We start from the raw sequence: 12,471 nt of genomic DNA on the forward strand, positions 1-12,471 counted from the left end.
AACTCTCTGAGTGAAGATGTTTCTCCTCATCTCAGTCCTAAATGGCTTACCCCTTATCCTAAGTCTCTGTCCCCTGGTTCTGGACTTCCCCATCATCGGGAACATTCTTCCCGCATCTAACCTGTCCAGTCCCGTCAGAATCTTGTAAGTTTCTATGAGATCCCCTCTCATCCTTCTAAACTCCAATGTATAAAGGCCCAGTTGATCCAGTCTCTCCTCATATGTCAGTCCCGCCATCCCGGGAATCAGTCTGGTAAACCTTCGCTGCACTCCCTCAATAGCAAGAACGTCCTTCCTCAGATTAGGAGACCAAAACTGAACACACTATTCCAGGTGAGGCCTCACCAAGGCCCTGTACAACTGCAGTAAGACCTCCCTGCTCCTATACTCAAATCCCCTCGCTATGATGGCCAACATACCATTTGCCTTCTTCACCGCCTGCTGTACCTGTCTGCCCAATTTCAGTGACTGATGAACATGACACCCAGGTCTCGTTGCACCTCCCCTTTTCCTATCTGCCGCCACCCAGATAATATTCTGCCTTCGTGTTTTTTCCCCCAAAATGTATAACCTCACATTTATCCACATTATACTGCATCTGCCATGCATATTTACCCACTCACCTAACCTGTCCAAGTCACCCTGCAGCCTCTTAGCATCCTCCTCACAGCTCACACCGCCACCCAGCTTAGTGTCATGTGCAAACTTGGAGATATTACACTCAATTCCTTCGTCTAAATCGTTAATGTATATTGTAAAGAGCTGGGGTTCCATTTTATAAATAGCATGTTGTGGGGAATAGTTTTCTCTAAAGATAGGGCACTAAACAGGTGCTGAGGAGAGTCATTCTCTGTACTCAAATGGCCTCATGGATTCCAGGAAATTGGAGACTGATGTAATGCTCACTGTTGCTCTAGGCTGTTAGTTTTGTAAAACTGATCCCCCTTGTAGGAGGGGTGTTGTCTGTGGTTTTAACCAAGGCACGGTTAAGATGCCATTCAATATGATCAGCCATGGCATTGAATGGTGGTGCAGGCTCGAAGGGCCGAATGACCTACTCCTGCACCTATTTTCTATGTTTCCATGCCACTCCCACAGTTTTTCATGGCAGGATTGCCCCGGTGCCAAGTGTTGAGGTAGGTGTTGTCTGCCAATCTGGTAAAACTCCAAGCAAGCAGCTAAATAAAAACAGAAAATGCTGAAACACTCAGCGGGTTGGGCAACATCCGTGGAGAGAGAAACCGAGTTAATGTTTCAGGTCTGAGATTTCCTCAGAACTCGGCTAAACATTGTGCTTATCTTTTCAACCTTTCCTTGTCTTTCAGTTATTGGGTAAGGCGACTGATGACCTTTCCAGATCCCTGTGAGACGGTTTAGTGCTCCGCTTTACCCAAATTGTTTATCATATTGACTTTACATTCATGTCCTGATCGAGGCAGCTTATTTCAGTGGTTGCCGTGTGTGATTCCTTGCTTGTGAACTCGAAGCCCTGTTGTTAAAACTCAGGGTGTGATTACACATTACGGGAAAGCTAACACCGGTCGGTGCACACCTCGGTGTCAGCGTGGGGGATATTGAAGAGATTGAGTCCAGAGGTGAAGCATGGATAGGGGTTTGAGTGGCAGAAGGGCTGCAGTGCTGGAAATGGAGGGTGTGGTGTAATGGCTAGGACGTGTGGTTTGATGCTCGGCTCCCAGCTGCTTTGCACAGTCAGGGTAGCGAGAGCGGGGATGGACTCTGGACAGAGGGGGTGGACATAGTGTCTGGCTTCCTGAGCTTCAGTTGGAGGAAGCTGTGACTTAAACTTCTCCACTTTTTTCAAAACTTATTTACTCTTCCAAGCTTTCAGTCACCCTCCTGCGCTCGCCCCTTGGCCCGAGGTCGATTCCTTTATCTTGCCTGTGTCTCTGGGAAGTGTGGGGACATTGTCTACATTGAAAGGGCTCTATAAATACAAGTTGCTGCTGGAGTTTGTTGTGATTTAATCCCCATTGAAGACTATTGTAATGTTTGCATCTATGAGGATACTCACGGGTTAGAGTTGTGATTGGATTAGCCAGTCATGTGATGGTCACAAGACTCATAAAACCCTGGCCTGTTATAAGGACATAAGAAATAGGAGTAGGCCATTCGGCCCCTCGAGCCTGCTCCACCATTTAATACGATCATGGCTGATCCGATCATGGACTCAGCTCCACTTCCCCACCCGCCCCTTATCCCCTTATCGTTTAAGAAACTTTCTATTTCTGTCTTAAATTTATTCAATGTCCCGGCTTCCACAGCTCTTTGAGGCAGCGAATTCCACAGATTTACAACCCTCTGAGAGAAGAAATTCCTCCTCATCTCTGTTTTAAATGGGCGGCCCCTTATTCTAATATCATCCCCCATCAGTGGAAACATCCTCTCTGCATCCACTTTGTCATGCCCCCTCATAATCTGATACGTTTCGATAAGATCACCTCTCAGTCGGGTTTGGGGGATCCAGCATGGGACAGGTGGTTGTGAATCGAGTGGATGAGCTGGGAATGTGTATTGTGATTGTTAAACCTTTCTTAATAAACCAACTGGTTCTATGAATTTAAGCAAAGAAACCATGCAGCAGATACATTACACGTGTGTGTGTGTTCAGACCCTGCATTACATTACACGTGTGGTTAACTATATTGTGTTTGTTAAGTCCTAGTTCGGGTGGTCAGCTGCATTCGACAATAATCGAGTCAGATACCTTCAATCTTTACGTCTTTATTGAAGCAGCTTCAGACCTGTTACCAAACTGCCAGCACAGAGTCTACAGATTCCGGGGCAGGCAGACAAAAGGTCTGCCTATCCTCACAGACGCATCCTTTTTATTCTTACAAACTAGAGGAGGTATGGCACGCTTCATCAATCACAGTGTGTTACTGGGGCTTCATGAATTGACAGCCTGTTTATCTTTAGAACACTTTATGCTTTTAAGAGCAGAATTGCAACAAGCAGAATTGCTCAGGGACACCAAAATCTCCTACATGTTAGGATAACTTGGCTTAATCACACGAAGCAAATGTGCACCTTATCAAGTCATGGCCATAAACCCTTGTTTATCAGTGATGGTCACACAAGCTACTTTGTCCACTACTTTCTCACGGGAAACCAAGCCTGTCTGTTCTTATTTTCTTATTGATTCCTAGAACCATTTTATTAACCCTTTCATGATTCTTCCACCTACATTCACATTCCCTCCTGTTATCATTCCATGATAAATTCTCATTCATAAATGTTTACTCTCAATTTTGTGCACGGCCCGGTACTCCCTGCCTCAACGTGCTGGCCAGTCACGCGGTTTCAGGAGTCCCGGTCGCTTAGATCAAATTATGCCCCATGTTATTGCTAAGATCAATTTTGTCCAGACCAGTATGTGTGAAATTATACGAATCCAAGGATGGATGTTCACATTTATTCCCCAATCCCAGACCTTTCTCCACCAACTCTGACTTTGTAAGTCTGCATCGATATCTTCTTCCAGTACTTTGATTTTAGTTTGCAGTTGGTGGTAGAGCTTTACGGATTGACCCACCCTGAGCCTCAATTCTTGTAATACTTCGGTTAGATGTGGGATGGGTGATATGCGCTTGCCCGATCGCGACAGGTCGTAGTGGCGTAAAGCAAAAGTTTGGCTGTGGTATAGGGCACTGCAGGTCATTTGGGTCCCTTGTCTTCTACACAGGTATCCACACTCTGGCAAGAGGTGATACCCGTGTTTGAGTTGTGAAGACAGGAATAATTGGACTGCTTTGTGAGACAGGACTGGTGAACAGGCACGTCCACTTCTGCACACCCGAATCCTGTACCATTCCAACACTGTGGGTACCCATCCTTCCCAGACCCTGTGGTGTTTAGGCTGGTGGCCGGGGTACCTCAGCCATCGGAATATAGAAACATAGAAAATAGGTGCAGGAGCAGGCCATTCAGCCCTTCTAGCCTGCACCGCCATTCAACGAGTTCATGGCTGAACATGAAACTTCAGTACCCACTTCCTGCTTTCACGCCATACCCCTTGATCCCCCGAGTACTAAGGACTTCATCTAACTCCTTTTGAATATATTTAGTGAATTGGCCTCAACTACTTCCTGTGGTAGAGAATTCCACAGGTTCACCACTCTCTGGGTGAAGAAGTTTCTCCTTATCTCGGTCCTAAATGGCTTACCCCTTATCCTTAGACTGTGACCCCTGGTTCTGGACTTCCCCAACATTGGGAACATTCTTCCTGCATCCAACCTGTCCAAACCCGTCAGAATTTTAAACGTTTCTATGAGGTCCCCTCTCACTCTTCTGAACTCCAGTGAATACAAGCCCAGTTGATTCAGTCTTTCTTGATAGGTCAGTCCCACCATCCCGGGAATCAGTCTGGTGAATCTTCGCTGCACTCCCTCAACAGCAAGTATGTCCTTCCTCAAGTTAGGAGACCAAAACTGTACACAATACTCCAGGTGTGGCCTCACCAAGGCCCTGTACAACTGTAGCAACACCTCCCTGCCCCTGTACTCAAATCCCCTCGCTATGAAGGCCAACATGCCATTTGCTTTCTTAACCGCCTGCTGTACCTGCATGCCAACCTTCAATGACTGATGTACCATGACACCCAGGTCTCGTTGCACCTTCCCTTTTCCTAATCTGTCACCATTCAGATAATAGTCTGTCTCTCTGTTTTTACCACCAAAGTGGATAACCTCACATTTATCCACATTATACTTCATCTGCCACGCATTTGCCCACTCACCTAACCTATCCAAGTCACTCTGTAGCCTCATAGCATCCTCCTCGCAGCTCACACTGCCACCCAACTTAGTGTCATCCGCAAATTTGGAGATACTACATTTAATCCCTTCGTCTAAATCATTAATGTATAATGTAAACAGCTGGGGCCCCAGCACAGAACCCTGCGGTACCCCACTAGTCACTGCCTGCCATTCCGAAAAGTACCCATTTACTCCTACTCTTTGCTTCCTGTCTGACAACCAGTTCTCAATCCACGTCAGCACACTACCCCCAATCCCATGTGCTTTAACTTTGCACATTAATCTCCTGTGTGGGACCTTGTCGAAAGCCTTCTGAAAGTCCAAATATACCACATCAACTGGTACTCCTTTGTCCACTTTATTGGAAACATCCTCAAAAAATTCCAGAAGATTTGTCAAGCATGATCTCCCTTTTACAAATCCATGCTGACTTGGACCTATCATGTCACCATTTTCCAAATGCGCTGCTATGACATCCTTAATAATTGATTCCATCATTTTACCCACTACTGAGGTCAGGCTGACCGGTCTATAATTCCCTGCTTTCTCTCTCCCTCCTTTTTTAAAAAGTGGGGTTACATTGGCTACCCTCCACTCGATAGGAACTGATCCAGAGTCAATGGAATGTTGGAAAATGACTGTCAATGCATCCGCTATTTCCAAGGCCACCTCCTTAAGTACTCTGGGATGCATGTGAAGGTAATGTTTTCGGCGGGCGGGGTATCATTGTATCCTCGTATGTAAAGAGTGGGATCCATAACCGGGGTTGGGGTAAACAATTCGGTGACCGACATAACAGGGTAGCATACAACCGACTCTGGCGCGAATAAGATCTTGAGTCCTCAGGAATATATTATGATCGTTCCCCAGTTCCCTTGCACGTTCCTTTTCCTCCTTTGCCCTGTTACTGATTCCAGGGATTGGTCCTTTGAATCAACTAAGTCATCTTCAGGTTGATCAGGGCAAACAAAGTCCATCTCACATTCCCTGAACCGGCATGGCAAATTCCATCGGTCTTTGCCCTGTAGAGTCACCTGTCGATCAACCTGTGAGAGTATACCCATACGGGATGTTATTTTAGTCATGGTCCATGATTCGAGATCATCTGGTGTCCTGGTTCCACATTGTACAATATCTCCCGTACAGAGGCGGAGAATTTGCTCTCGTGAGCCGTCGGTTGGGCAGCTGAGTAGTCGTCCCCCTGTTTTTGTTACTGTTATCAGCAGGATCACGACTCCTAGCAGCAGAGTTCCGTGTATTCTTTCAATCCTGAAAGACAAAAGGGCTTACAAACCGTCATGTTACTATCGTGGCTACCAAGGCCTCATGTTATGCCTAAATACCTAAAAGCAGGACAAGCAATCATATGATAATTAGATTAATTAAAATTATGGCTTATTACGGCAAAATGGTTACGGAATGACAGGAACGAACGTATTATGGCACTTAAATTATTAGTCCACATCTATCTCCATGCTTCTGAGTCAGAACCGAAGTAGCGCATTCTTGGAGAACAGTACAATATAACTGGAACGGGCGATCGTAGAGGGGTCTTCCCAAGGCTGGTGCTTGTGTAAGACAAAGCCTTAACTGTTGGAAGGCATCTGTCGCCTCTGGTGACAGCGTGAAATCTCCTTCGCTGCTTCTAAGGCTTCGTGAGTTTGATGTGTTAAGGCTTCCTTAAATCTAGTCCATTCAGGACCAGTAACTACCTGTTGTACCAGAGACCAAAGGTCCCTTGAGTCTGCTTGATAGACTCTGATGGTTCGTGACAAAAATTCAATGAACCGTTGAGGACAGGTATTTTTATTCGGGGCGCTGGTTAATATGGACATAAGTTCATGGGGTTTCCAAGGTAACCACACTTGTATCTTAGCAGGGGGCTGCACATCCGGACCCCCTCCTCCTCAGGCACTGCTGGTGCCAACACGCGAGGGTTAGGGATAGTTCTGACGGGCAGCTGTTTCGGCGCGTGTTTCTTCAGGGATCTTGGTGTCTCCCTGTCATTGTCCCCTTTAACATCACCAACCCATCCCGACTCTGAATCTGTCCCAGTATCTGACCCTGACACTATCACGTCATCCTCATCCGTAGGGGCTGATTTCCCCTTTTTCCCTTTACCACTACGTCGTTGATTTCTTTCAAGCCATTGTTATCTCCCTATTTCCTGTTCAAGTTGACGCCGTCTTTGAACCTGGCTTCTAATCCCCTCTGCAACGGATCGACAGAAAACCTCATCATCAGACTTACTTCCCCGAGACTGTCGTTCTCTATTAGACACATTGTGTAAACTGGGATAAATGAGTGTTGCAGCAGCAGTGGTGCCCGGTGTTGGGACATTAGGACCGGGGTAAGGGGGGCTAGAACTCTGTTCATCGGTGGATTCGCCACCGGCACATTTACTGCCACAGCCGCGTCAGCCAAGGCATTAACATCGGGTTGTGCTGTCGGACAAGGCGGGGGAGCCCCTGGAGTCATATTCCAATTATCCCATTCATTGTCCCCGTCAGCCCCTTGCATACCAAGACCAGCCATTGAACTACGTAGTTCAGTTAAAGATTCCTTGTTTGTTCTATTTCTCTTTTCCTATGCACATTCCTTTCTTTAAATTTCCAATGACTTAGGGATTTCCGCATCGGTTAATTCCTGCCTTGAGAGCATTCTCCTGCCAACTCGCCAGAATATTCTTATCTTTTTCATCCTGACAATGTTGGCGCCAAATTTCAATCAATTTCTTACTCTTTTTCCCGATTCCCCTTTTCCAAATTAATTCTTGGGCAGGTTTAATTGTTTCTAAATCACTTGAACCCCCTAATGGCCATATGTCTGAACCTAATTTCTGATTCAAACCTCCCGACAATTGTCTGAGTTGTTCATTTTTATCTGGGTGTTTATTACCCATGATATAACTTATCTTAACCTAGGTATTCAACGTTTTGACGGACTCATTAAGTGAGACAATTTCAAATCAGTTATCTTTTAACCCACCACCGTGGTGTGCAGCCACAACTTCCTTTTCTCTTTATTCCTTTTCTCTTTATTCCTTTTCTCTTTATTCCTTACTGTTTTAACGTTTGACGGACTACTTGTGGTGGACAATTTCCAGATCAACCTACTCCTCCTTCGTCATTTTAACGGACCACCATGGTGGACAATTCCAAATCTATTCCTTTCCTGGGGTAATCTGACAACTGACCACGGGTGATCCCGTCAACAATTAATTGAACAGTGGTGAAAGATCCGCGACCAGAACTTACGACAGGAGGAAAACAAAGTGGCAATTTAACTAAATATACTCACTTTGGGGCCCATTTCCTCTGCCGCGTCCCGTCTGTAGGATATCAATGATTGAGCCACTTCCAATCGAGAGTTTTTGGGATCCCACTTCTGACACGAAATGTTAAGTCCTAGTTCGGGTGGTCAGCTGCATTCGACAATAATCGAGTCAGATACCTTCAATCTTTACGTCTTTATTGAAGCGGCTTCGGACCTGTTACCAAACTGCCAGCACAGAGTCTACAGATTCCGGGGCAGGCAGACAAAAGGTCTGCCTATCCTCACAGACGCATCCTTTTTATTCTTACAAACTAGAGGAGGTATGGCCCACTTCATCAATCACAGTGTGTTACTGGGGCTTCATGGATTGACAGCCTGTTTATCTTTAGAACACTTTATGCTTTTACGAACGGAATTGCAACAAGCAGAATTGCTCAGGGACACCAAAACCTCCTACGTGTTAGGATAGCCCAGCTTAATCACGCGAAGCAAATGTGCACCTTATCAAGTCATGGCCATAAACCCTTGTTTATCAGTGATGGTCACACAAGCTACTTTGTCCACTACTTTCTCACGGGAAACCAAGTCTGTCTGTTCTTATTTTCTTATTGATTCCTAGAACCATTTTATTAACCCTTTCATGATTCTTCCACCTACATTCACATGTTCAGGCCCTGCATTACATTACACGTGTGGTTAACTATAATGTGTTCAGGCCCTGCATTACATTACACGTGTGGTTAACTATATTGTGTTCAGACCCTGCATTACGTTACACGTGTGGTTAACTATAATGTGTATGTTCAGACCCTGCATTACATTACACGTGTGGTTAACTATATTGTGTTCAGACCCTGCATTACATTACACGTGTGGTTAACTATAATGTGTATGTTCAGACCCTGCATTACATTACACGTGTGGTTAACTATAATGTGTATGTTCAGACCCTGCATTACATTACACGTGTGGTTAACTATAATGTGTATGTTCAGACCCTGCATTACATTACACGTGTGGTTAACTATAATGTGTATGTTCAGACCCTGCATTACATTACACGTGTGGTTAACTATAATGTGTATGTTCAGACCCTGCATTACATTACACGTGTGGTTAACTATAATGTGTATGTTCAGACCCTGCATTACATTACACGTGTGGTTAACTATAATGTGTATGTTCAGACCCTGCATTACATTACACGTGTGGTTAACTATAATGTGTATGTTCAGACCCTGCATTACATTACACGTGTGGTTAACTATAATGTGTATGTTCAGACCCTGCATTACATTACACGTGTGGTTAACTATAATGTGTATGTTCAGACCCTGCATTACATTACACGTGTGGTTAACTATATTGTGTGTGTTCAGACCCTGCTGCAGGAGTTGAATCTGGGGGATCAGGAAGCACGAGGTTCCTTCTCTCGCTGTCTCGCTGGCGTTGGAAGATCAGGCGAGCCATCGCGAGCTGACATCCCGGCTTCTGTCTGACCTCCTGGGGAAGATCCTTACAGCCGCCGACGTCGCCAAGGCCTTTGATCGGATGTTGAAGGATCTGCCTGATCTGATTCTGGATACACCTGAGGCACCACAGGTAAAAACAAGCTCTTCACAGGCGTTCCCTGTATTGGGGAAAGATTCTGATTTATACCTTAATCACACGCACACTGCGATTCATCAACCCCCTCAGCTCGTGTCCCCGAGTGCAGCCTTCTGCGCACGATAAAGTCCACTAGCATTGTGCTTCATGGGAATTACTGCAAATACTGAAAATCCACAGCTCGGCCAGCATGTTAAGGGCAGGTTAATGTTTCAGAACTGAAGGCGGAGAGATAAACGGGCATCTTGGTAAGGTCGGAGATGAGGTGCGTCCCACCGGCCACAGAGCCAGAGCTCATGGTTCCAGCAGTCTCTGAGTCGGGACTGAGTTGCTCAAAGCTTCACTCTTTGCCGGGTATCCGCATACACTCCTCACAACAGAGGATGCATCTCCCTCCAGTGCTTTTCAAACTTGTCTGTGGGAGAACTCCTGCCAATGCATAGAAACATAGAAAATAGGTGCAGGAGTAGGCCATTCGGCTCTTCGAGCCTGCACCGCCATTCAATAAGATCATGGCTGATCATTCCCCTCAGTACCCCTTTCCTGCTTTCTCTCCATACCCCTTGATCCCTTTCGCCGTAAGGGCCACATCTAACTCCCTCTTGAATAAATCCAATGGATTGACCTCAACAACTCTCTGTGGCAGGGAATTCCACAGATTAACAACTCTCTGAGTGAATAAGTTTCTCCTCATCTCAGGCCTAAATGGCTTACCCCTTATCCGATGACTATGTCCCCTGGTTTTGGACTTCCCCAACATCGGGAACATTCTTCCCACATCGAACCTGTCCAGTCCCGTCAGAATTTTATATGTTTCTATGAGATCCCCTCTCATCCTTCTAAACACCAGTGATAACAGGCCCAGTCGATCCAGTCTCTCCTCATATGTCAGTCCTGCCATCCTGGGAATCAGTCTGGTGAATCTTTGTTGCACTCCCTCAATAGCAAGAACATCCTTCCTCAGATTCGGAGACCAAAACTGAACACAATATTCCAGGTGTGGCCTCACTAAGGCCCTGTACAACTGCAGTAAGACCTCCCTGCTCCTATACTCAAATTCCCTCGCTATGAAGGCCAACATGCCATTTGCCGCCTTCACCGCCTGCTGTACCTGCATGCCAACCTTCAATAACTGATGTACCATGACACCCAGGTCTCGTTGCACCTCCCCTTTTCCTAATCTGTCACCATTCAGATAATCTGTCTTCCTGTTTTTGCCACTAAAATGGATAACCTCACATTTATCCACATTATATTGCATCTGCCATGTATTTGCCCACTCACCTAACCTGTCCAAGTCACCCTGCAGCCTCTTAGCATCCTCCTCACAGCTCACACCGCCACCCAGTTTAGTGTCATCTGCAAACTTGGAGATATTACATTTAATTCCTTCATCTAAATCATTGATGTATTTTGTAAATATCTGGGGTTCCAGCACTGAGCCCTGCGGCACCCCACTAGTCACTGCCTGCCATTCTGAAAAGGACCCGTTTATTCCCACTCTCTGCTTCCTGTCTGCCAACCAGTTCTCTATCCACGTCAATACATTACCCCCAATACCATGTGCTTTGATTTTACACACCAATCTCTTGTGTGGGACCTTGTCAAAAGCCTTTTGAAAGTCCAAATACACCACATCCACTGGTTCTCCCTTGTCCACTCTACTAGTTACATCCTCAAAAAATTCGAGGGGATTTGTCAAGCATGACTTCCCTTTCATAAATCCATGCTGACGAGGACAAATCCTGTCACTGCTTTCCAAATGCGCTGCAATTTCATCTTTAATAATTGATTCCAACATTTTCCCCAACACTGATGTCAGGCTAACCGGTCTATAATTCCCTGTTTTCTCTCCTTCCTTTTTTAAAAAGTGGTGTTACATTAGCTACCCTCCAGTCCATAGGAACTGATCCAGAGTCAATAGAATGTTGGAAAATGATCACCAATGCAGCCTATCAGGCCCTGGGGGTTTATCGGCCTTCAATCCCATCAATTTCCCGAACACAATTTCCTGACTAATAAGGATTTCCTTCAGTTCCTCCTTCTCGTTAGACCCTCGAACCCCGAGTATTTCCGGAAGGTTATTGTGTTGGTATATTGCCTCCCTGGTGCAAGGGTCAAGGATGTCTCGGAGCGGGTGCAGGACATTCTGAAAAGGGAGGGTGAACAGCCAGTTGTTGTGGTGCACATTGGTACCAACGATATAGGTAAAAAATGGGATGAGGTCCTACGAGACGAATTTAAGGAGCGAGGAGCTAAATTAAAACGTAGGACCTCAAAAGTAGTAATCTCAGGATTGCGACCAGTGCCACGTGCTAGTCAGAGTAGGAATCACAGGATAGCTCAGATGAATATGTGGCTTGAGCAGTGGTGCAGCAGGGAGGGATTCAAATTCCTGGGACATTGGAACAGGTTCTGGGGGAGGTGGGACCAGTACAAACCGGACGGTCTGCACCTGGGCAGGTCCGGAACCAATGTCCTAGGGGGAGTGTTTGCTAGTGCTGTTGGGGAGGAGTTAAACTAATATGGCAGGGGGATGGGAACCAATGCAGGGAGACAGAGGGAAACAAAAAGAAGACAAAAGCAAAAGACAGAAAGGAGATGAGTAAAAGTGGAGGGCAGAGAAACCCAAGGCAAAAAACAAAAAGGGCCACTGAATATAAAGGAGCTGCAGGAGGGGTCAAAACTAGAAATCGTGGTTTAAAAACTAGTATTAAAACACTCTACCTAAACACATGCAGCATTCGAAATAAAGTAAATGAGTTGAGGGCACAAATCATTACAAATGGGTATGATTTGGTGGCCATTACAG

At 45.8% G+C, this 12,471-nt stretch overlaps 1 pseudogene; it reads left to right on the plus strand.

Moving 5' to 3' along the window:
- Positions 1 to 12,471, plus strand: part of LOC139256599 (programmed cell death protein 4-like) — a 107,295-nt pseudogene that overhangs the window by 17,792 nt on the left and 77,032 nt on the right.

This window comes from Pristiophorus japonicus, unplaced genomic scaffold, assembly GCF_044704955.1.
Source record: "Pristiophorus japonicus isolate sPriJap1 unplaced genomic scaffold, sPriJap1.hap1 HAP1_SCAFFOLD_747, whole genome shotgun sequence".
NCBI classification, from domain to species: domain Eukaryota; kingdom Metazoa; phylum Chordata; class Chondrichthyes; family Pristiophoridae; genus Pristiophorus; species Pristiophorus japonicus.